At 40.2% G+C, this 21,688-nt stretch overlaps 1 protein-coding gene across 6 annotated transcripts in view; it reads right to left on the reverse strand.

Annotated features, from left to right (window-relative positions):
• gtdc1 (glycosyltransferase-like domain containing 1) overlaps window positions 1–21,688 on the reverse strand; it is a 354,581-nt gene that overhangs the window by 267,973 nt on the left and 64,920 nt on the right. For 2 of the 6 annotated variants that reach the window (XM_073025937.1, XM_073025895.1), the window contains exon 2: window positions 7,360–7,446. The exons of 3 other annotated variants lie outside the window; for them this stretch is intronic. The gene's annotated coding sequence lies outside the window, so the exon portion shown is untranslated. Of the gene's footprint in view, window positions 1–7,359; window positions 7,447–13,002; window positions 13,080–21,688 lie in introns of those variants that run through there. One more of the 6 variants, XM_073025927.1, reaches the window with a different exon arrangement.

The raw sequence follows: 21,688 nt of genomic DNA on the forward strand, positions 1-21,688 counted from the left end.
ACAGATATACTGTTTTAGATACTGTTGGGGGAGATGTCTCATCAGGGGAAGGCAGCAGCAGCCGAGTTCATTGCACCATGGGTGGCTCTGCGGCACAGGAGGGGAAGGAAAAGGAGTGGGAGAGCTATAGTGATAGGGGATTCGAATGTAAGGGGAATAGATAGGCGTTTCTGCGGCCACAAACGAGACTCCAGGATGGTTTGTTGCCTCCCTGGTGCAAGGGTCAAGGATGTCTCTGAGTGGCTGCAGGACATTCTGGAATGGGAGGGTGAACAGCCAGTGGTCGTGGTGCACATAGGTACCAATGATATAGGTAAAAAATGGGATGAGGTCCTACAAGGTGAATTTAAGGAGTTAGGAGATAAACTAAAAAGTAGGACCACAAAGGTAATAATCTCCGGATTACTACCAGTGCCACGTGCTAGTCAGAGTAGAAATAGGAGGATATTTCAGATGAATATGTGGCTTGAAAAATGGTGCAAGGGGGAGGGATTCAAATTTCTGGGGCACTGGAACCAGTTCTGGGGGAGGTGGGACTGGTATAAACAGGACGGTCTGCACCTGGACTGGACTGGAACCAATGTCCTAGGGGGAGCATTTGCTACTGCTGTTCAGGAGGCTTTAAACTAATGTGGCAGGGGGATGGGAACAAGTGCAGAGAGATGGAGGGGTATAAAATGAGGGTAGAAGCAAAAAGTAGTAAGGTGAAAAGTAAAAGTGGCAGGCAGGCAAATCCAGGGCAAAAAGCAAAAAGGGCCATTTTTCAACTTAATTGTATAAGGGCTAAGAGTGTTGTAAAAACAAGCCTGAAGGCTTTGTGTGTCAATGCGAGGAGCATTCGTAACAAGGTGGATGAATTGAATGTGCAGATAGTTATTAATAAATATGATATAGTTGGGATCACAGAGACGTGGCTCCAGGGTGACCAAGGATGGGAGCTCAACATCCAGGGATATTCAATATTCAGGAGGGATAGACAGGAAAGAAAAGGAGGTGGGGTAGCATTGCTGGTTAGAGAGGAGATTAACGCAATAGAAAGGAAGGACATTAGCCTGGAGGATGTGGAATCGATGTGGGTAGAGCTCCATAACACTAAGGGGCAGAAAACTCTGGTGGGAGTTGTGTACAGCCCACCTAACAGTAGTAGTGAGGTTGGGGATGGCATTAAACAGGAAATTAGAAATGCGTGCAATAAAGGAACAGTCATTATAATGGGTGACTTCAACCTACATATAGATTGGGTGAACCAAATTGGTAAGGGTGCTGAGGAAGAGGATTTCTTGGAATGAATGCGGGATGGTTTTCTGAACCAACATGTCGAGGAACCAACTAGAGAGCAGGCCATTCTAGATTGGGTATTGAGCAATGAGGAAGGGTTAGTTAGCATTCTTGTCGTGCGAGGCCCCTTGGGTAAGAGTGACCATAATATGGTGGAATTCTTCATTAAGATGGAGAGTGACATAGTTAATTCAGAAACAAAGGTTCTGAACTTAAAGAAGGGTAACTTTGAAGGTATGAGACGTGAATTAGCTAAGACAGACTGGCAAATGATACTTAAAGGGTTGACGGTGGATATGCAATGGCAAGCATTTAAAGATCGCATGGATGAACTACAACAATTGTTCATCCCAGTTTGGCAAAAGAATAAACCAGGGAAGGTAGTGCACCCGTGGCTGACAAAGGAAATAAGGGATAGTATCAAGTCCAAAGAAGAAACATATAAATTAGCAAAAAAAAAACTGCACACCTAAGGACTGGGAGAAATTCAGACACAGCAGAGGAGGACAAAGGGCTTAATTAGGAAAGGGAAAAAAGATTATGAGAGAAAGCTGGCAGGGAACATAAAAACTGACTGTAAAAGCTTTTATAGATACGTGAAAAGAAAAAGATTGGTCAAGACAAATGTAGGTCCTTTACAGTCAGAAACAGGTGAATTGGTCATAGGGAACAAAGACATGGCAGACCAATTGAATAACTACTTTGGTTCTGTCTTCACTAAGGAGGACATAAATAATCTTCCGGAAATAGTAAGGGACCGAGGGTCTAGTGAGATGGAGGAACTGAGGGAAATACATGTTAGTAGGGAAGTGGTGTTGGGTAAATTAAAGGGATTAAAGGCAGATAAATCCCCAGGGCCAGCTGGTCTGCATCCCAGAGTGCTTAAGGAAGTAGCCCAAGAAATAGTGGATGCATTAGTGATAATTTTTCAAAACTCCTTAGATTCTGGATTAGTTCCTGAGGATTGGAGGGTGGCTAATGTAACCCCACTTTTTAAAAAAGGAGGGAGAGAGAAACTGTGGAATTATAGACCGGTTAGTCTGACATCGGTGGTGGGGAAAATGCTAGAGTCGGTTATCAAAGATGTGATAACAGCACATTTGGAAAGAGGTGAAATCATCGGACAAAGTCAGCATGGATTTGTGAAAGGAAAATCATGTCTGACGAATCTTATAGAATTTTTTGAAGATGTAACTAGTAGAGTGGATGGGGAGAGCCAGTGGATGTGGTATATTTAGATTTTCAAAAGGCTTTTGACAAGGTCCCACACAGGAGATTAGTGTGCAAACTTAAAGCACACGGTATTGGGGGTATGGTATTGATGTGGATAGAGAATTGGTTGGCAGACAGGAAGCAAAGAGTGGGAATAAATGGGAACTTTTCAGAATGGCAGGCAGTGACTAGTGGGGTACCACAATGCTGGGATTATGATTTATGATGAGGGAATTAAATGCAGCATCTCCAGATTTGCGGATGACACGAAGCTGGGCGGCGGTGTTAGCTGTGAGGAGGATGCTAAGAGGATGCAGGGTGACTTGGATAGGTTAGGTGAGTGGGCAAATTCATGGCAGATGCAATTTAATGTGGATAAATGTGAGGTTATCCACTTTGGTTGCAAGAACAGGAAAACAGATTATTATCTGAACGGTGGCCGATTAGGAAAAGGGGAGATGCAACGAGACCTGGGTGTCATTGTACACCAGTCATTGAAGGTGGGCATGCAGGTACAGCAGGCGGTAAAAAAGGCAAATGGTATGTTGGCATTCATTGCAAAAGGATTTGAGTACAGGAGCAGGGAGGTTCTACTGCAGTTGTACAAGGCCTTGGTGAGACCGCACCTAGAATATTGTGTGCAGTTTTGGTCCCCTAATCTGAGGAAAGACATTCTTGCCATAGAGTCAGTACAAAGAAGGTTCACTAGATTGATTCCTGGGATGGCAGGGCTTTCATATGAAGAAAGACTGGATCAACTAGGCTTATACTCACTGGAATTTAGAAGATTGAGGGGGAATCTTATTGAAACGTATAACATTCTAAAGGGATTGGACAGGCTAGATGCAGGAAGATTGTTTCTGATGTTGGGGAAGTCCAGAACGAGGGGTCACAGTTTAAGGATAAAGGGGAAGCCTTTTAGGACCGAGATGAGGAAAAACTTCTTCACACAGAGAGTGGTGAATCTGTGGAATTCTCTGCCACAGGAAACAGTTGAGGCCGGTTCATTGGCTATATTTAAGAGGAAGTTAGATCTGGCCCTTGTGGCTAAAGGGATCAGGGGGTATGGAGAGAAAGCAAGTACAGGATTCTGAGTTGGATGATCAGCCATGATCATACTGAATGGTGGTGCAGGCTCAAAGGGCCAAATGGCCTACTCCTGCACCTATTTTCTATGTTTCTATATATACACACATATATACACAAACATACATATATACATACAATTAATGTAATCCACAGCTTTCTTCTTTCTCTCTATTATCATGTATTGCATTGTACTGTTGCCACAAAGATAAAAATTTCACATTATATGCTGGTGATATTAAACTTGATTCTGGTTCTAATGCCATGGCCAATTACTTTAAATACAACAGTTACACAGCAATGTATTATTAGATTACACTCCTGTCAACCTCAAAAAACAATAATAAACTTGCAGGTGTGTACGATGATAAGCAATGCACCTAAGGATTAGTCATTGAATTTCCTTAATACGGAACTAAAATTAATCATGATACATCTTCAAAGAGATCACAATGTACCCCACAGTTAGCTAACTGTACAAGGGCTGATTTTCAAAAATCAGGTAAAGATCATGCAATTACAAATTTCAGTCACCATTATTAGACTTTTAAAATGCTTTTTACTCACTCAAACTGTATTTTCAAAGGATCAACAGTTAACCTTATATAAGGGCTCATATAGATTGTGCCTACTGAAATGTGATTTTATAATTTGTATAAAATTAGAAAAAAATAACATCTCTTTAATAATGATCATCTTTAAATTCATCGTTGCCTCAATAATACCAGCTGTAGAGGAAATCACTGATTTTAAAATGATTGATCTCTTTCTGCAAGTCTACCTATTCAAATATTAAACACTCTTCACGTATTTTATTTTTCTCCTTCAGTTGGCACTGGATCCTATGTAGAAATATTCCTCATGTCCCTCGGTTAAATTTTGTATTCCTTTGAAAAAACAGTAACTGAATTTTAAAAGTATAAATGGGATTGCCAGAGCACTGTCAAGCCATCTGTTTCTGTGAGAGTATTATTTATTCCAACAAAGGAACAGAGAAACTGAGCAACTCTGGAGTATCCAGGACACCTCCAAGGAGTGAGGCCTCAAAAAGGCAGCGTCTATCACCAGGTCATGCCTTGTTCTCATTGCTACCATCAGGGAGGAGGTACAGGAGGCTGGAAGCACACACTCAACGATTCAGGAATAGCTTTTTCCCCCTCTGCCATCCAATTTCTAAATGGACATTGAACCCATGAACACTACCTCACTACTTCTTTGCATTTATATACAGTTACTGTAAGTCACTTTTTCTATTCCGTATTGCATTGTCCCGCTGTTGAAAGACACCAAATTTCATGACATATGCTGGTGATATTGAATCTGATTCTGATTACAAATTATGTTTTCAATTAAGACAAGAAAGGAAAAAAGATCTCTCATCAATCCTACTTTTGCTGTGCTCACTGTCACATCATCAGCCTTGAAAGAACACAGGTAAGAAAAAAAATGTAGTGATAGATACTTAGGTCGATTAGAGAAATTATGCCTGGTAGATGAATGCCTTCTAGCAATCCACACCATTCACCTGGAACCCCCACAGTTACACCCCTTTCTACGTGTGTCATCAGGAATGCAAGATGTTTAACTATTCTGTATGTGCATTTTATTACACTGCCCTCCAAGAGTATCGCAACCTTGTGGTTTGGAGGCTTGCGTCCCTCAATGACCTGCAGAGCTATGTTGGTTGGACTCAAGGCTTTATGCTTCGGCTTTTGGCAGGGCTACCTTTACCTAACAAGTCAAAGGGTGCCCAGACTAAGAGTGGGCCACTGGTCTTCTAGGTTTGGGGGTACAGCTTAGGGCTAACAACTCTGACTGGTAAAATAAATGTTATAAAAACAGCAACGAAGAATCCTTCTACATCTGAGTGTGAAGGTATTCCTGAGTCTTCACCCAGGACTTGCATGACTGACTGTAGTGAAAACCAAGAGGAAGCTACTGACATGATGAAGGAAGCCCTGAACTCTGACAGAGATGGAGGCCCTTCATTGCTGCCCTAATACCAGCAGTGTAAGGGACAGTAGTAAGTTATTACCTATGCAAAGTCTGAGAAATTTGGTTTCAAGTTTGTCTTCATAATCCTGATTTAATAAATGCTGATCATGAGAAATCAATTACAATTGTTAAATTGGCCCTTCATGTTTATGACATGGATTCATGTGATATTACTCTCTTCAAAACTGCTTGGTTCTGTCAGTAGAACAAGCCTGCAATGAAGTATCATAATTGCCTCAGGCTGAAATATCTTAAAACCAAAGCACATGATTTTGCATACCTAAGGATTTACATAGGCAGTGCAATATGTATGGCCACCAAGAGATTCTTGTCCTTTGATCTTCAGGCAAGCTTATTACCTGATGTTTGTGACTGGATTCCTATCACGGAGGTGATTAAATTAACATATTATTCAACCCAATCCCTGTTTATTAAGCAAATTGGTGTATTTACAGCAATTATCAAAGTGCTTTCATGTTCCCATGACAGAGTTCCTTCATTTCCAACCATAATGCCTTGTAAAGAAAATCTGATCACCATTAACTGCTATTAGCATGAACAATTTATATTCCGCCTCTAAAATAGAAGGAAATATCCCACAGAGCTTCAGAGGATTGCCACCAAGCAAAATATGACACTGAGCCATAAAAGGAGATATTGGCAGAAGTCTGATCATAGAGGTGAGCTTTAAGGAGCATCAGGAAAGAATCAGATTGAGAGAGAGATAAAGGAAGAAATTCCAGAACTTAGCATAAATGAGCAAAAGGCACATCCAAAGGAAAGGCCAAAGGAAATGAGAAAAGTCCATGGTGAAGGAACACATTGCTTGTGGAGGTGTGTCAGGCTCTATGATATTAAAACAATAAGGCTGCACAAAGCAATGGAAAAGAAATTTAAATTTAGGTATAGGTTAGCACAAAGAAATGCGAGTTTGTGTTGAAAACAAATTTATGTTACTGGTTATTTTATTTTCTCGTGAATGCAACTTGTAACATCAACCCACACTACTGTTTTCCATCTTATTTTCAATACACTTTAAGAACTACTTTTACACACAGACAAATCATTGTTACTGCTTCACCCATTTGTCCAAACCCTCTCTATCCCCTCAAACAAAACTTGTAAATAAGTTGAACTGAGTAAGAGAAATTCAAAATCCAAAAGTTGTAAATGCCAGAAATTTGAAATTTAGTACTGAATAAACTAGAAATGCTCCACAAGTCAGAGTGCCTGCAGAGAGAGAAATCAAATTAACATTTCAGGTCAGTGATCTTTGAATGAAGTTAGAAATGAGACAAGCAGTCAATAAAAGGGGCGGGGTGGTGAGAGCTAAAGTTTGTGATAGGGTAGAGATCAGATATTACCAGCTGACAAAAGATGACAACGAACAGTGTCAAACGAAAAGCACATCTTGGGTAGTGTAAACAGGAGGAGAGAAATGAAATTTGCAAAAGAAAGAAAGAAAATGAGTGTTAGAATCTAGAGGTACAAAACTGGGATGGTGGAAGGCTAAATATGGTGAATTCAACATAGAGTCCTAGGTGCTGTATAATGCTGCATTGGAAAATACTGTTTCTTGAGCTTACAATGTTGGAACAGTGTAGGAGGCCAAAGACAACGAAATCAGAGTGGAAATGAAATCGAGAATTAATGTGACTTAAAACTCACTCAAAAAAAGACATAATTGGCAGATCAGGCAGTGTCAGTAGAAAGAAAACTAGGGTTAATGTTCAGGTTAATGTTTCTTGCATTTAAAATTCTTTTGGATTTTCAATTAAAGTGACTTACCCTGAGGGGGACACGAAAGTTGTATCAAAATGGATCACAACAATGCCTCATCACAAGTAAGAGAAGTCTCCTTGATATGTGCTAGAACTAGATAGATAGATAGATACTTTATTCATCCCCATGGGGAAATTCAACATTTTTTCCAATGTCCCATACACTTATTGTAGCAAAACTAATTACATACAATACTTAACTCAGTAAAAATATGATATGCATCTAAAATCACCCTCTCAAAAAGCATTAATAATAGCTTTTAAAAAGTTCTTAAGTAGTTAACTTAAATACATTGAGTCCTAACCCCGGCACTTTAACATATCTTACTCCTGGCGGTTGAATTGTAAAGCCGAATGGCATTGGGGAGTATTGATCTCTTCATCCTGTCTGAGGAGCATTGCTCAACTACACCGAGAATATGCAGGTTCTCTCATCAGAAAATATTGGAGTCGCTAGTCTTATATGAACTGGAGTAGTGAGAGAAGATAATTGAAATATATGGGGTCGTAAGTGATCTTAACAAGATGTGTATAGAGTGGATGTTTCCTCTTCTGGGAGGATCTAGAAGTAGGAGTTATGGTTTCAAAAATAAGGGGTAGCTATTTATTTAAGGGAAAAGATACGATTCTTTTCTCTGAACTTTTTGTTTACTAAAACACAAGAGATTCTGCAGATGCTGGAAATCCAGAGCAACACACAAAAAGCTGGAAGAAATCAGCAGGACAGGCATCATCTTTGGAGGTGAATAAACAGTCAACAATTCAGGCCTTAATTTTTTTCCTCTCTCTTGGGGGGTTGCTAGCCTTTGGAATTCCCTTTCTCAAAGAACAATGGAAGAGGAGTCTTTGAATTTTTTTTAAAAAGGCAGAGATAGATACATACATAATAAGCAGAGAGGCAGCAGGCTTCTGTGGATAGACAATAGTTGATGGTACAATAACATTGTTAGGAGCTTATGAATTAGCAGAGCAGGATAAATGATCAAGTGGCCTTCTCCTAATTCTTAACTTTATCTGCATCAAACTGTTGACGCATTATATTCTCTCACCTACAAACCAATGATGTGACCTTAAATTCCAACACTACTTCAGAAGGTAGGAATAGAATCATTTAATTTGATGGTGGAAAGTATATATGGTAGAAATGTATGGCATGTCTTTTCAGTTCATGGAAGTAGATCACTTCTAGAAATAAGGTTTTATATATTTTTTTTAAGCAAAACGGCTGGTTCGCACAACCACACTCTACTCAACAAAAAAGTAAAATTGGCTAAAGTGTGGAGTGAAACAAGCGCTGAAACAGAACCCAGACAATTCCTGATATGACCCCATCCATTTAGCTCTCAATTCATTGTTTCGCAATAATGAATAAAACAGGTCATCGATCCTTAAATGGACACTCCCCTTGGAAGGCAACTGCAGCAACATATGTAATTACAACATTAAAAAAATAAGGAACGTTATTTGGCAAATCAGGATCTACACTTCCATCCAAAAAAAACCTTACTTCAATGGTTGGTAAGTTGATGGAGAAGATCCTGAGAGGCAGGATTTGTGAACATTTGGAGAGGCATAATATGATTGGGAATAGTCAGCATGGCTTTGTCAAAGGCAGGTTGTGCCTTACGAGGCTGATTGAATTTTTTGAAGATGTGACTATAAACACATTGATGAAGTTAGAGCTGTAGATGTAGTATATATGGATTTTAGCAAACCATTTGATAAGGTACCCCATGCAAGGCATATGGAGAAAATAAGGAGGCATGGGATCCAAGAGGACATTGCTTTGTGGATCCAGAATTGGCTTGCCCACAGAAGACAACGAGTGGTTGGAGATGGGTCATATTCTGCATGGAGGTCGGTGACCAGTGGTGTGCCTCAGGGATCTGTTCTGGGTCCCCTACTCTTTGTGAATTTTATGAATGACCTGGATGAGGAAGTGGCGGGATGGGTTAGGAAATTTGCTGATGACACAAAGGTTGGGGGGTATTGTGGATAGTTTGGAGGGCTGTCAGAAGTTACAGTGGGACATTGATAGGATGCAAAACTGGGCTGAGAAGTGGCAGATGGAGTTCAACCCAGATAAGTGTGAGGTGGTTCATTTTGGTAGGTCAAATATGATGGCAGAATATAATATAATGGCAGTATGGAGGATCAGAGGGATCTTGGGGTCCGAGTCCATAGGACACTCAAATCTGCTATGCAGGTCAACTCTCTGGTTAAGAAGGCATACGGTGCATTGGCCTTCATCAGTCGTGGAATTGAGTTTAAGAGCCGAGAGGTAAAGTTGCAGATATATAGGACCCTGGTCAGACCCCACTTGGAGTACTATGCTTAATTCTGGTTGCCTCACTACAGGAAGGACGTGAAAACCATAGAAAGGGTGCAGAGGAAATTTACAAGGATGTTGCCTGGATTGGGGAGCATGCCTTATGAGAATAAGTTGAGTGAACTCGGCCTTTTCTCCTTGGAGTGATGGAGAATGAGAGGTGAGCTGATAGAGGTGATGAGAGGCATTGATCATGTGGATAGTCAGAGGCTTTTTCCCAGGGCTGAAATGGCTAGCATGAGATGGCATATTTTTAAGGTGCTTGGAAGTAGGTACAGAGGACATGTCAGGGGTAAGGTTTTTTTTAAAACGCAGAGAACGGTGAACGCGTGGAATGGACTGCCAGCAGCAGTGGTGGAGTCAGAAACAATAGGGTCTTTTAAGAGACTTCTGGATAGATACATGGAGCTTAGAAAAAGAGAGGACTATGGGCAAGCCCAGGTAGTTCTAAAGTAATGACATGTTCGGCACAGTTTTGTGGGCCAAACGACCTGTATTGTGCTGTAGGTTTTCTATGTTCAATTATTCTGCAAGATCACGGTTGATCCCATCTGATCTTAGCCTCAACACTTTTATTTTGAGATACAGCATGGAACAGGCCCTTCTGGTCCAACAAGCCGCACTGCCCAGAAATCCACTGAGTTAACACTCACCTAATCATAGGTCACTTTACAATGAGCAATTAACCTACCAACTGGTAATTCTTCAGAACATGGGAAAAAACTGGAGCACACAGAGAAAACCCACACATGCTCATGGCGGGGGGGGGTGCAAATCCTTACAGACTGACACTGAGCTGTAATAGCACCGCTCTATCTGCTACTCTGCTGTGGCTACCTTTTCCACAGTTTGTCTTCTTGTAGTTCAAATGTCTATTGACCTCTGCCTTGAATAAATGTAATGACTGTCTCCTTAATGCAGGAATTCTCAATGGGGGTTCCACGGACATCTCAATTAATGGTAGGGATCCATGACATTAAAAGGTTTGCAAACCAATGCCTTAGTGTTTTAGGACAAGAACTCCAAAGGATCCCAAACTTCTGAGGCTAAAATCACTCCACATGGTCATCTTAAACAACTGAACCCTATTCTGAAACTACACCCAGTTCTGAAAAGGGGAAGCAGCCTCCCTGCATCTATCCCACCTCCAGGCAATGATCCACTTTCATAAGCTCAACCTGCTTAACCTCTCTCATTATGCCCAGTTCAGGAATAAACCTCACATTTTCCTGTATTACACTCTATCAGAATTTCTTTCCCATTTTCTTAACTTTTCTCACAGATCGGTAAAGCAGCGATCTTTAACTGATCAAGAAATCATCTATGGTAAGTGAATCCCTTCACCCAAATCATTAATATAGATAGTAAAATGGCTGAGGCCCCAGCCGCCCATTAATTACTGATTGGTAATCTGAAAATTAAAGATTTACTTCAATTGTCTGTTCTCTGTGAATCAGCCATCCCCATTCAGGGTAATATAGCACAGACACTATGTAAATTCAAATTGTGCGCAGTAACTTCCTATGAACGGAAAGCCCACAAAACGTGAAGAACACAGCCCAGTCCATCACAGGCAAAGCCCTCCCCACCATAAATCATATCTATAAAGGAGTGCTGCTGCAACAAAGTAGTATCCATCATCAAGGAGCCCCACTTCCTAGGCCAGGCTCTCTTCTCACTGCTGCCATCAGGAAGGAGGTATAGGAGCTTTCCATCCCACACCACCAGGTTCAGGGACAGTTATTACCATCAGTTTCCAGAACCAGTGTGGATACCTTCACTCACCTCAACTACAATTTGCATCCTCAGTATTATTTATTTACTTATTTATATTTTTATCAACACAATTTGTATTGGTTTGCACATTTTGTTTGTGTGTAGTTTTTCATTGATTCTATTGTATTTTTCTATTCTACTATAGATGCCTGCTAGAAAATGAATCTCAAGGTAGCATACGGTAACACATACATACTTCAGTAAGACATTTACTTTGAACTTTGCATATGACACCTTATTGAATGCTTTCGGAAAACCAAAAACACCACATTTATTGGTTCCCCCTTATCTACCCTCAGATATTTGTTCTATACTCGGAGAAAAAATCTCACACAAGATTTCCCTTTTTAAAAGCATTTTAACTCTGTTTGATGGTCTTGCTAATCAATCCTTGATAATGGTTTCCAGCATTTTTCCGCAGTGACATTAAGATAAATGACCTTTGCTTTGACACAGAACTGATACACTTGTGGTTTTCCAATCTTCTGAAATCACTCCAGAATCAAGGTAATCTTGGTAACCTACAGCCAACATATTCACCACCTCTGCAACTATTATCATTTCAAACCCTCAAATGCAGGTTATCATGTCCGAGGAACTTATTTGCTGTTAGCCTCATTTGTTTGCCTTATATTTTCAGAATCAGAATCAGTAATATTATTACTGCCTTCTGAAACTTGAACATATTTTGTGAAATAAGTTGTTTTACGACAATAACCATCATTTACAATTTTAAAAAATGAACAGCACAAAAGAGTGAGGTGGTTTTCATGGGTTCATGAACCCTTCAGAAACCTAATGGCAAAGGGGAAGAAGCTGGCCCTTAAACATTGAATGTGGGCCTTCTGGCTTCTGTACATCCTGCCCAATGGTAGCAATGAGTAGACAACATGAGCCAGCTCGTGAGGGTCCTTCTTGTGCTACTGACTTGTGAAAATGTCCTTAATGGTGAGGAAGCTTGTGCCCTTTTGTTATAGTTACGTGGTTCTAATGGCAGAGAATATTTAGTGTCTCCCTTCCTACAGCCCTGTGATTAGCTGTTATAGTGTCTCTCACTATGAAAACAAATGCAATTTTTTTTTCAAATGACTATCATTTCTTCATTTTCAAAGAGGAATTCCATAGTGCCATTGTTTATTTTGGCTGCTTTCTTCTTTTCTGTACATTTCTCTTTGTCAGAGTGCTTTACACCTGCAGAGTGGAGATCATCATAGCATAGTGTATCTCATACCGATGTCAGAGTTCATTCAGTGAACTGTTATACATCAGATGATATAAAAAATTCTTATTTAGTTACTTAGAGACACAGCATGGGACAAGTCCTTCCAACCCAGCAACCCACCTCTTTAACACTCGCCTAATCATGGGTCAATTTACAATGACCAATTAACCTTCTAACCGGTACATCTTTGGATTGTAGGAGGACACTGGAACACCCAGAGGAAACCAGCATGGTCATGGGGAGAACATACAAACTCCCTTCAGGCAGCACCAGAATTGAATTCCAAACTCTGATTTCGTGAGCTGTAATGGCTTCGTGCTCACCACTGCACTACTGCGGCGCCGTGTTACAGCAAGCCATTCAACTAACCGGACTGAGAGTTCATCATGTATAATTTATTCATTATAATTAGCAAAGGTGGACCTGCAAAACAAAATTCAAGGGAATTTTATGTATCATCTGGACTTCCCCAAATGACTACCCGTGTCTGCTTCTTCTTTAGGCAGTCCCTTGGGTTTCATGATAACTTACATTCACAAATGACTATAGGTGATATACTTGATGTCAGATAGATGTTACACACAACTTATCACATAGTGCTCACAGAACAAGGGCTTAATGCAATCACAAGGAGGTTCAAGACAATTGGAGACCAGGACCTGCTGTAAAACTTCAACACACACAATTGATCAAACTCAATCCAAGCATACAATACTGTGAGAAAGAGAGTGTGAGACTTTTCAATACTGTAGTGATTTTATGTGTTGTACTGTACTGCTGTCACATTAAAAAAAAACAGATTTCTTGACATATGTGAGTGATCATTGACCTGATTCTGATATTGGTCTCTACTGTGGACTGAGAATGGGAAGGGTGCAGGAATAGAGGAATCATGGTTGGAAAAAGGCGAAGGGAGAAAGGACAGAGTGGAAAGCACCAGAGAGACATTCTGTAATGATCAATAAACCAATTGTTCAGAATCAAATTACCTTACCTGGCATCTCAGGGCTGGGTTTGTCTGTACCTGCGCAACCCCACTCCTGGCACTCCTTCTCTCCCACCTATACCTCACACCTCCCACAGCGCTCCACCCTCGCCTTTCCCAACATTCTTAGCTCCTGCCAGATTTATAAACTCGCTCTCCACTCCACAACAAATGATGCTCCCGTACTGAACAATACAGTATTGCGGAAAAACCTTAGGCACCCTAGCTATGTAAATGTGCCTAAGACTTTCGCACAGTAATGCAGGTAGAACAATGTCTTAAGACAGTAAAGGATATTTGGCCATGAGGAACACTTGAGAGAGACCTCAAGAATTATTACTTCATGTTTTCCTCAAAAAGACATATGATTGGAATTTGGCTGGGGAGCAATTAGATAGATTGAAAGATTTTTAGGTTTTTCCTGGGTTGACTTATATTTAATACCTGGCAACCAGAACCATTTTATACCAGCCTTGAACACTCAATTGTCCAACTCTAGTTCTGATTGCAGATTGTACTAGCGTCAAGGGACAGTTTCTGTCCTGGTGTTTCAGACTCTTGAATGAACCATATACACCCTCAGTCCACCACATTGTGGCCCTTGTATTTTGTTTGTTTACCTGTCTGCACTTCCTTTGTCACTGTACGACTATATTCTGCCTTCAATTCTTGCTTTCTACTACATCAATGTATGGCACGAACCATCTAGATGGCTCAAAGACAAAAGCTTTTCACTGTATCTCAATACATTTGAGAATAATAAACCAATTCCACCACAATCTCACATCAGTTTTGGATCTACTCTGAATCTGAATCCCACCCAGCAATTACTGTTGCAATTGTTTGCATGAATAGTGTCATTTATAGGGTGTGTTAAAATAATAATTTCCCAAAAACTAGAGAGGGCACCATTGGGACACTATAGTGGTTGAATAAGCTGGTCACATTCAAACTAATAACCGCTTGGCAAAGTATTGGGAAGCAATTAGTGTTTGTAGAACAGTACTCCAGGAAAGAATCAATGTGTTTCCAAGATGAAGAAATGTATGTGCCCAGGACTTCTGCAGAGTACTGTGTGCATCTTACTCATATATATGGTCTCCCAAAATGTATTTTTTGTTCACCTTCAACCCACAACACAACATAAAACAATACCTCAGGAACAGGCCTTTTGGCCCACAATGCTGTGCCAAACTAATTATTAGTAATCACATAATCTAATCCCTTCTGCCTACATGAAATTCATATCCATCCACTTCATGTACATTCATATGCCTATCTATCAAAAGCCCCTTGAACACCCCCGTCATGTCTGCCTCAACTACCACCCCAGGCAGTGCACTACTCTCCGTGGGGGGGGGGGGGGGGGGGGGGGAACTACCTGCCCTGCACATCTCCTTTGAACTTTGCCCTCTCTCACCTTAAATGTATGTCCTCTGGTATTAGATATTTCAACCCTGTGAAAGAGATGCTGGTTATCTACTCTAGCTATGCCCCTCATATTCTTAGAAACCTCAATCAGATCTTAGCCTCAACTACTCCACAGAAAACAACCCAAGTATGCACAACCTCTCCTTATAGCACATGCCCTCTCACCCAGGTGGCATCTTGGAAAATCTCTTAGGGACACTCTTTGTACCTCTGTACCTAATAGAGTGTCCGCTGAGTGTTGTTGGAACAACACTGAGTGGTCAACTCAACAACTGAGTGGTCTTTTGTTGTTGGAACCTGGTGTGGTATTCTGCTACGTAGCCCATTCACTTCAAGGTTTAACATGTTGTGCATTCAGAGGTGCTCTTCTGCACACCATTGTTGCAACATGAGGTTATTTGAGCTACCCTCGCCTGCCTGTCAGCCTACACCAGGCTGGCCATTCTCCTATGATCTTTCTCATTAATAGCTCTATCTTTCTTAATAACCTTCATCACCTCTTCAAAAAAAAATCAAGTTAATAAAACACACCTTCCCACACAAAGCCATGCTGACTGTCTCTAATTAGGTGGTGGTTTTCCAATTACTCATAAATCCTATCCTTAAGAATTTTCTCCAGTACCTTACCCATTACTGACAGGAGGCTGATCATCAGTAAGTTTCCGGGATTTTCCCCAATTCCTTTCCTCAATAATGAACATCAGCTACTCGCTAGTCCCCTGGGACCCAACCCAGAAAGGACACAATGATTTTGGTCTAACAAATTAACACACTCCACTCTGATCTCCCTATCCTCCCCATGCCATTTTCTCCTCCTTGTTGAATCCCAGAATTCCACCCTCTCTCCCCATTACTTCCACCAGTGGCTTCTCCCCAATTTTCTGGCCACTCACTCTCCCCTGAAGTAAACCCAGTCTCGTCATCAGTTGAGGGCCACTCTCCATCAGCTATCAAAAGCAGAGGACATTCATCCGAGTCTCAGCCACATCTCAATGAGGAGTTATCTCTAACCACCAGGCCAAGAAGGCTCCTGCTCCATGCCAATACACTGGCTCCTCCATTGGAATAGCTGTTTATGTTAGCCCAATAACCAACTTACTACTTCAAGAATTATAAAGCCAGATACAATGCAAAGACAGGCTTCATCCAGGACAATTCTGGGCTTAGGAAGGCATTAGACAAAAAAAAAATAAAGCCATTGACCTAATTAGCAAAAATAGTGTTACCAAAGATTCCTGAGAAATGCCAAATTTATTTACCATCCCATTAAACTTGTTATTCCCTGTTCTGCAGATTCCGTTCAATGTCAATTGTAGGTTGAAAATGAGTGTCACAAAGTAGTAATGGGATTCAGCAGGTAATACAGATGTATGGGTGGCACCAGGCAGTCAGGTGCACCAACATGGATCATACATTGAAGTGCTTGATCCAATTTCACCTAGAACACCTGTTTCTAGGTGTGATCTATGGCAAATAGAATGTTGTGCACTTAGTACAGTATAGGAGCCTCAGAACCCACCAGGTAAGGAACAGTTATTACAACCCAACCATTAGCCTCTTGAAACAGAAGGGATAACTTCACTCACCCCCATCACTGAATTCTTCCCACAACCTACAGACTCACTTTCAAGGACTCTTAATTTCATGTTCTCAATATTTATTGCTTATTTATTATTTTTTTTCTTTTATGTATTTGCACAGTTTGTTGCCTATCTTGTGTGCAGCTTGTCATTGATTCTATTGTATGTTTTTTGTATTTACTGTGAATGCCCAAAAGAAAATTAATCTCAGGGTTGTATACAGTGACATAAATACTTTGAACTTTGATAACCTTTCACTTAGGTTTTGGTTTTGAGTAAGTAGATTTTAGTTCAATTGTTGAGAGATTTAAAAATAAAAATCAGTCTGTCATAGTGAAACTAAATTTTCCAACAGAAATGAAATACAAAACTGTTAAATGTTAGGATACACAAAAGGAACTATCTACTTGAAATGTAAGAAGATTGCCTTAGTTGGCCTGTGTGTGATGGTCTAGATATAGTTGAAATGCTAGAGGTAACCCCGGGAAAGTGACAGTCAAGCACAAACAGACTGGGGGATTTAGAAAAACAAACAGCTTTAGAGGTTATGTCATATTAATAAATAATATCAATATTTTCATAATACAAAGACATGAGAGATTCAGTAAACAAAATAGAGGAATTCTGAACTCTTGTTGTATTGATTTAAAGAAAATCACAAATGATTACTCAGCATTTGAAAGACCCCAATTCTTTTTAGATACACAAGTACCAATAATCAATGGAAATGATTTCTCTTTAAATATTAACATTTCTACTTCACAGGATTTGCTAAACCATTCCAAAAGAGGCAAAAGTATGTGACATACTGTGAGCTTCTTAGTCATTCCTGCAGAAGGGGGAAAAAATAATACATGTTTTGGTTAAAAAGTTAACAAGTGTTTCTCAGCTAATTATTTTTCTAACTTCTGCTTACATTTGTGGCTGCTGAAAAGTGTGTCATGGAAAATGGCAGTACATTAGGAATCACACGACTGCTTTTTTTTTTTGAGGAAAATGGGTAACACACCTCATGACCAAACCCGTGAATCATCCCAGGCACTGTGACCTCTCAAGTTCTATATGAAGTTGGTTAAAGCACTTATTTACATTCACAAAGTCATATGTATTACCAAAGTTTTATTGAACTGCTGACAAGCACACTAAGAAGCATCTGACATTGTGGAGAAAGAACTATGGAACAACATTGATAAACTTGCAAAATAAGCAAATAAAATTTGCAAATGAAGTCCAGCAAAGACAAATACAAGGCATACAAAGCAACACGCACGTAAACTGCTGGAAGAACTCAGCAGGTCAGGCAGCACCCTGGAGAAATTAATATTCATGCCAGCAGGTTGGAGGCTACCAAGACGGAAAGGTATACAAATATATTTCGATGAGCAGAACAAGGAGATAATTTATTATGTGGCAGGTATAAATCAAAGTGGAGAAAAGGAAGAAGACAGATCAAAGAAAAATACACCAATCTTTAAGTCACACCACTGACTTCCAAAGCTGTAAGAAAATGCAGCCAAGAACTAGCTGTATTTCCAAAAGAATGGAATTTGAAAGATACTAAGTTATAATAACCATGTATCAACTCTTACTATGAGTGCATGGAGTTCTGATTATCACATTACATTAGGATATAGAGGCACTGGAGGAATGCAGGCAAGTTTTGCAAAAACAATGTCTGCACTTCCAAGTCCAAGTCAGAGCCCGCAGTTGTCTGAAGACTTGGAGATAGAGGACTGTGTATCTGTGTGGGTGGGAGGGGTGAACGCGGTGTGTTTTGCACTTGCTGTTTTGTTGATTGCTCCTTTGTTTTGTTGTGTTCTGTGTTATTCTGCTGAGCATTGTGGGCATGCTATGTCGACATTGGAATGTGTGGCCACACTTGGAGGCTGCCACCGGCACACCCTTGGGTTTCACTGCAAGTAAACTTGAACCTTGACATAATAATAGAATGAGCAGCATGAAAGAATCAAAGACTAGATCACGTTTCTGCTGAGAAAGGAAGGCAGAGGGGAGACGTAGAAGAGGTCTACAAAGTAACTAAAGGTTTGAATAGAATGAGTACATTAAAAATGTTTTAATTTGTGAAGTAGAACAAAGTTAAAGATATTAAACAAGAATTCATTAAGAATATTGATGGGGAGTTCAGAAGCAACCACTTTACTAAAAGGATGGTGAGAATGGTTTAGAAAGTAGAGGCTGGACAAGCAAAAGGGAGTGAAGGAAACAAAAAAAGAGATTAAACTGAAGACAGATGTGAAAGACTAAGGTTCAGCATTAATAATAGTATGCATTGGCTGAGCCAAATGACTGCACAATATTTTTTTAAATGGCGATATTGCTGTAAAATATGGGCATTCTAAAGACTTCAAAATGAAACCTCTTCTGCAGGGCAATTTACATTGGACACTGAGCATCCGTTATTGAAAGAAGTTACAGTAGATAAAATTATCCTTGTTGGTAGTCCCAATTGTGAGTAAGGATATTGTCCACTAGTTGCATTAAAGTAAATGGAATAAACTGAGAATATATCTTTTTTTTAAACCATAACTGAAATTCAGCCAACTATAAATAAAGGCAATCTGAATAATGGAGGGTTGTTTCAAGTGTGTTGCAAAGGAAGAACTGAGTCTGTCGCAAAGCAACAAATATGGCAATATCAGCTTTTTAAATACTTCTTACTGACAGTGAGAGGTGATTGATGACATTCACGGAAATGTATGAAGGCTACATCAGTCTGTCAGTTCCTCTCGTGTTTAGCCTTGCAATTGCAACCCAAGATAAGAGCATCTTATAATGTCAATCTTGAAAAATATTATATTCTTAGCCCAAAAGAAAAATGAGAGGAACCTCAGAATTGAGCATGTTGACGTTCATTCATCCTTCAACACAACCTTGTTGTGGTTGGAGGCTTGTGTGCCTAAATGACCCAGAGAGTCATGCTGACTGGAGTCAGGGCTTTCTGCTTTGGCTCTTGGTAGGGCCACTCATGTCAAACAGGTCAAAGGGTAGAGGCCAGACTAAGAGGTCCACCGGTCCTCCTACTTCAGGGGTTCAACTCAGCGCCAACAACCCTGACTGGTAAAACAGAATTGTTATGGAAACAGCAATCAAGAATCTCTCTACATCTGAGTGTGATGGTATTCCTGAGTCTCCATACATGACTTGCATGACTGACAGTAGTAAAAACTGAGAGGAAGCTACTGACATGGTGAAGGAAGTCCTAAACACTGCCAGAGATGGAGGACTTCACTGCTGCTCTAAACACCAGGGGTGTAACGGGCAGCAAGTTATGTTCATTCATACCAAAGAAATGATGCCTCAATTCTCTGAAAAGAAAAACCTACAGTGAATAAGTCCAATAGTTAAGGTCAAAATCATTACTAAGCTGCATTTGGTTACTCTTGCATCTCTTTAAAGATGTAACATCAATAAAATGAATATCACAATACAAGGAGCTCTGCACTTTTGGGATGCATTACAAGATTTCGCTGTATCCACACATTACAAACTAACTCAAATTTCTTCTTCATTCCATTTCCCCTTGGGCTTGCTAGTCATACACATCCTGGTCTTTAATCGCACTGGGAACAGATAGAACGCAGTAAATGCAAACAGTCAAGCAGGCAAGCCTGTAGTTGGTAACACCTCAAGGCAGGTATCTACCAGGAACTGACAAATGTCATCAATCAAAAACAAAAATCACCGTTTAAAAGTATCTACTGTTTTAAAAAGGTTAGAAAATATTGAAATTTTTCTTAAATAGCTTTAATTTTCTTAAAACATTTCCAATGAATGCACCAGTGCAGAGGTTTGCCTGTAATCATTATAGACTGGATCCATGCATGTAACACCCTATTATTTATTAGGATACAACACGGAAAAGGCCCTTGTGTCCCTTCGAGAAGCACTGCCTAGCAATCCCTGATTTAATCCTAGCATAATCACAGGACAATTTACAATGACCAATTAACCTACCAACCAGTAGGTCTTTGGGATGTGGAAGGATAGTGGAGCATCCAGAGGAAATCCACACAGTCACAGGGAGAACATACAAACTCCTTACAGGCAGCAGCAGAAATTGAACCCGGATTACTGGTAAAGCACTGTGCTAACCACTATGCTACTGTGCCACTCTATATTAAGAGAACCACATGCTATTATTTTAATACCAAATCATATATCAGTTTAAATGCCTTTAAAAATTGAGATGGTTAAAGAACATTTAAAAAGGAATACAAACAAAGGAAACCCAAGAATATTGGTTTAGCATAGTTTGGTTGTCTTTGCAACTCATATTAAAACTAACAATCACAAACCATTAAATAAGCAGTCAGCAATGTTGGAGGTTGGTAAACCATTACAATAAAGTCCATACAGCTGGCAGCCTGTTCTGTTACAACCTTCCCAGAGTACAGGAACAAAAGTCATTCAGCCCATTGAACACAAACCCGCTTATGGCTACATACAGACAGACAGACATCCTTTATTGATCCCGAGGGAAATTGGGTTTCGTTACAGCCAATACAAATACAATACACTTCGTGGCCAGTTTATTAGGTACACCTGTACACCTACTCATTAATGCAAATATCTAATCAGCCAGTCCTGTGGCAGCAACTCAATGCATAAAAGCATGCAGACATGGTCAAGAGCTTCAGTTGTTGTTCAGACCAAACATCAGAATGAGGAAAAAATGTGACACAAGTGACTTTGACTGTGGAATAACTGTTCGCCACATAAACTGGTTTGAGTATCTCAGAAACTACTGATCTCCCAGGACTTTCACACACAACAGTCTGTAGAGTTTGCAGAGAATGGTGCAAAAAAAAAAAAGAAAATCCAGTGAGTGTCAGTTCTGTGGATGAAAACGCCTTGGTAATGAAGGTCAGAGGAGAATGGCCAGACTAGTTCAGGCAACAGTAACTGAAATAAGCACACATTAAAACAGTGGTGTGCAGAAGAGCATCTCTAAACACATAATGCATCAAACCTTGAAAGGGATGGACTACAGCA

The sequence above is a fragment of the Hemitrygon akajei genome, chromosome 2 (assembly GCF_048418815.1).
Source record: "Hemitrygon akajei chromosome 2, sHemAka1.3, whole genome shotgun sequence".
Taxonomy (NCBI): domain Eukaryota; kingdom Metazoa; phylum Chordata; class Chondrichthyes; order Myliobatiformes; family Dasyatidae; genus Hemitrygon; species Hemitrygon akajei.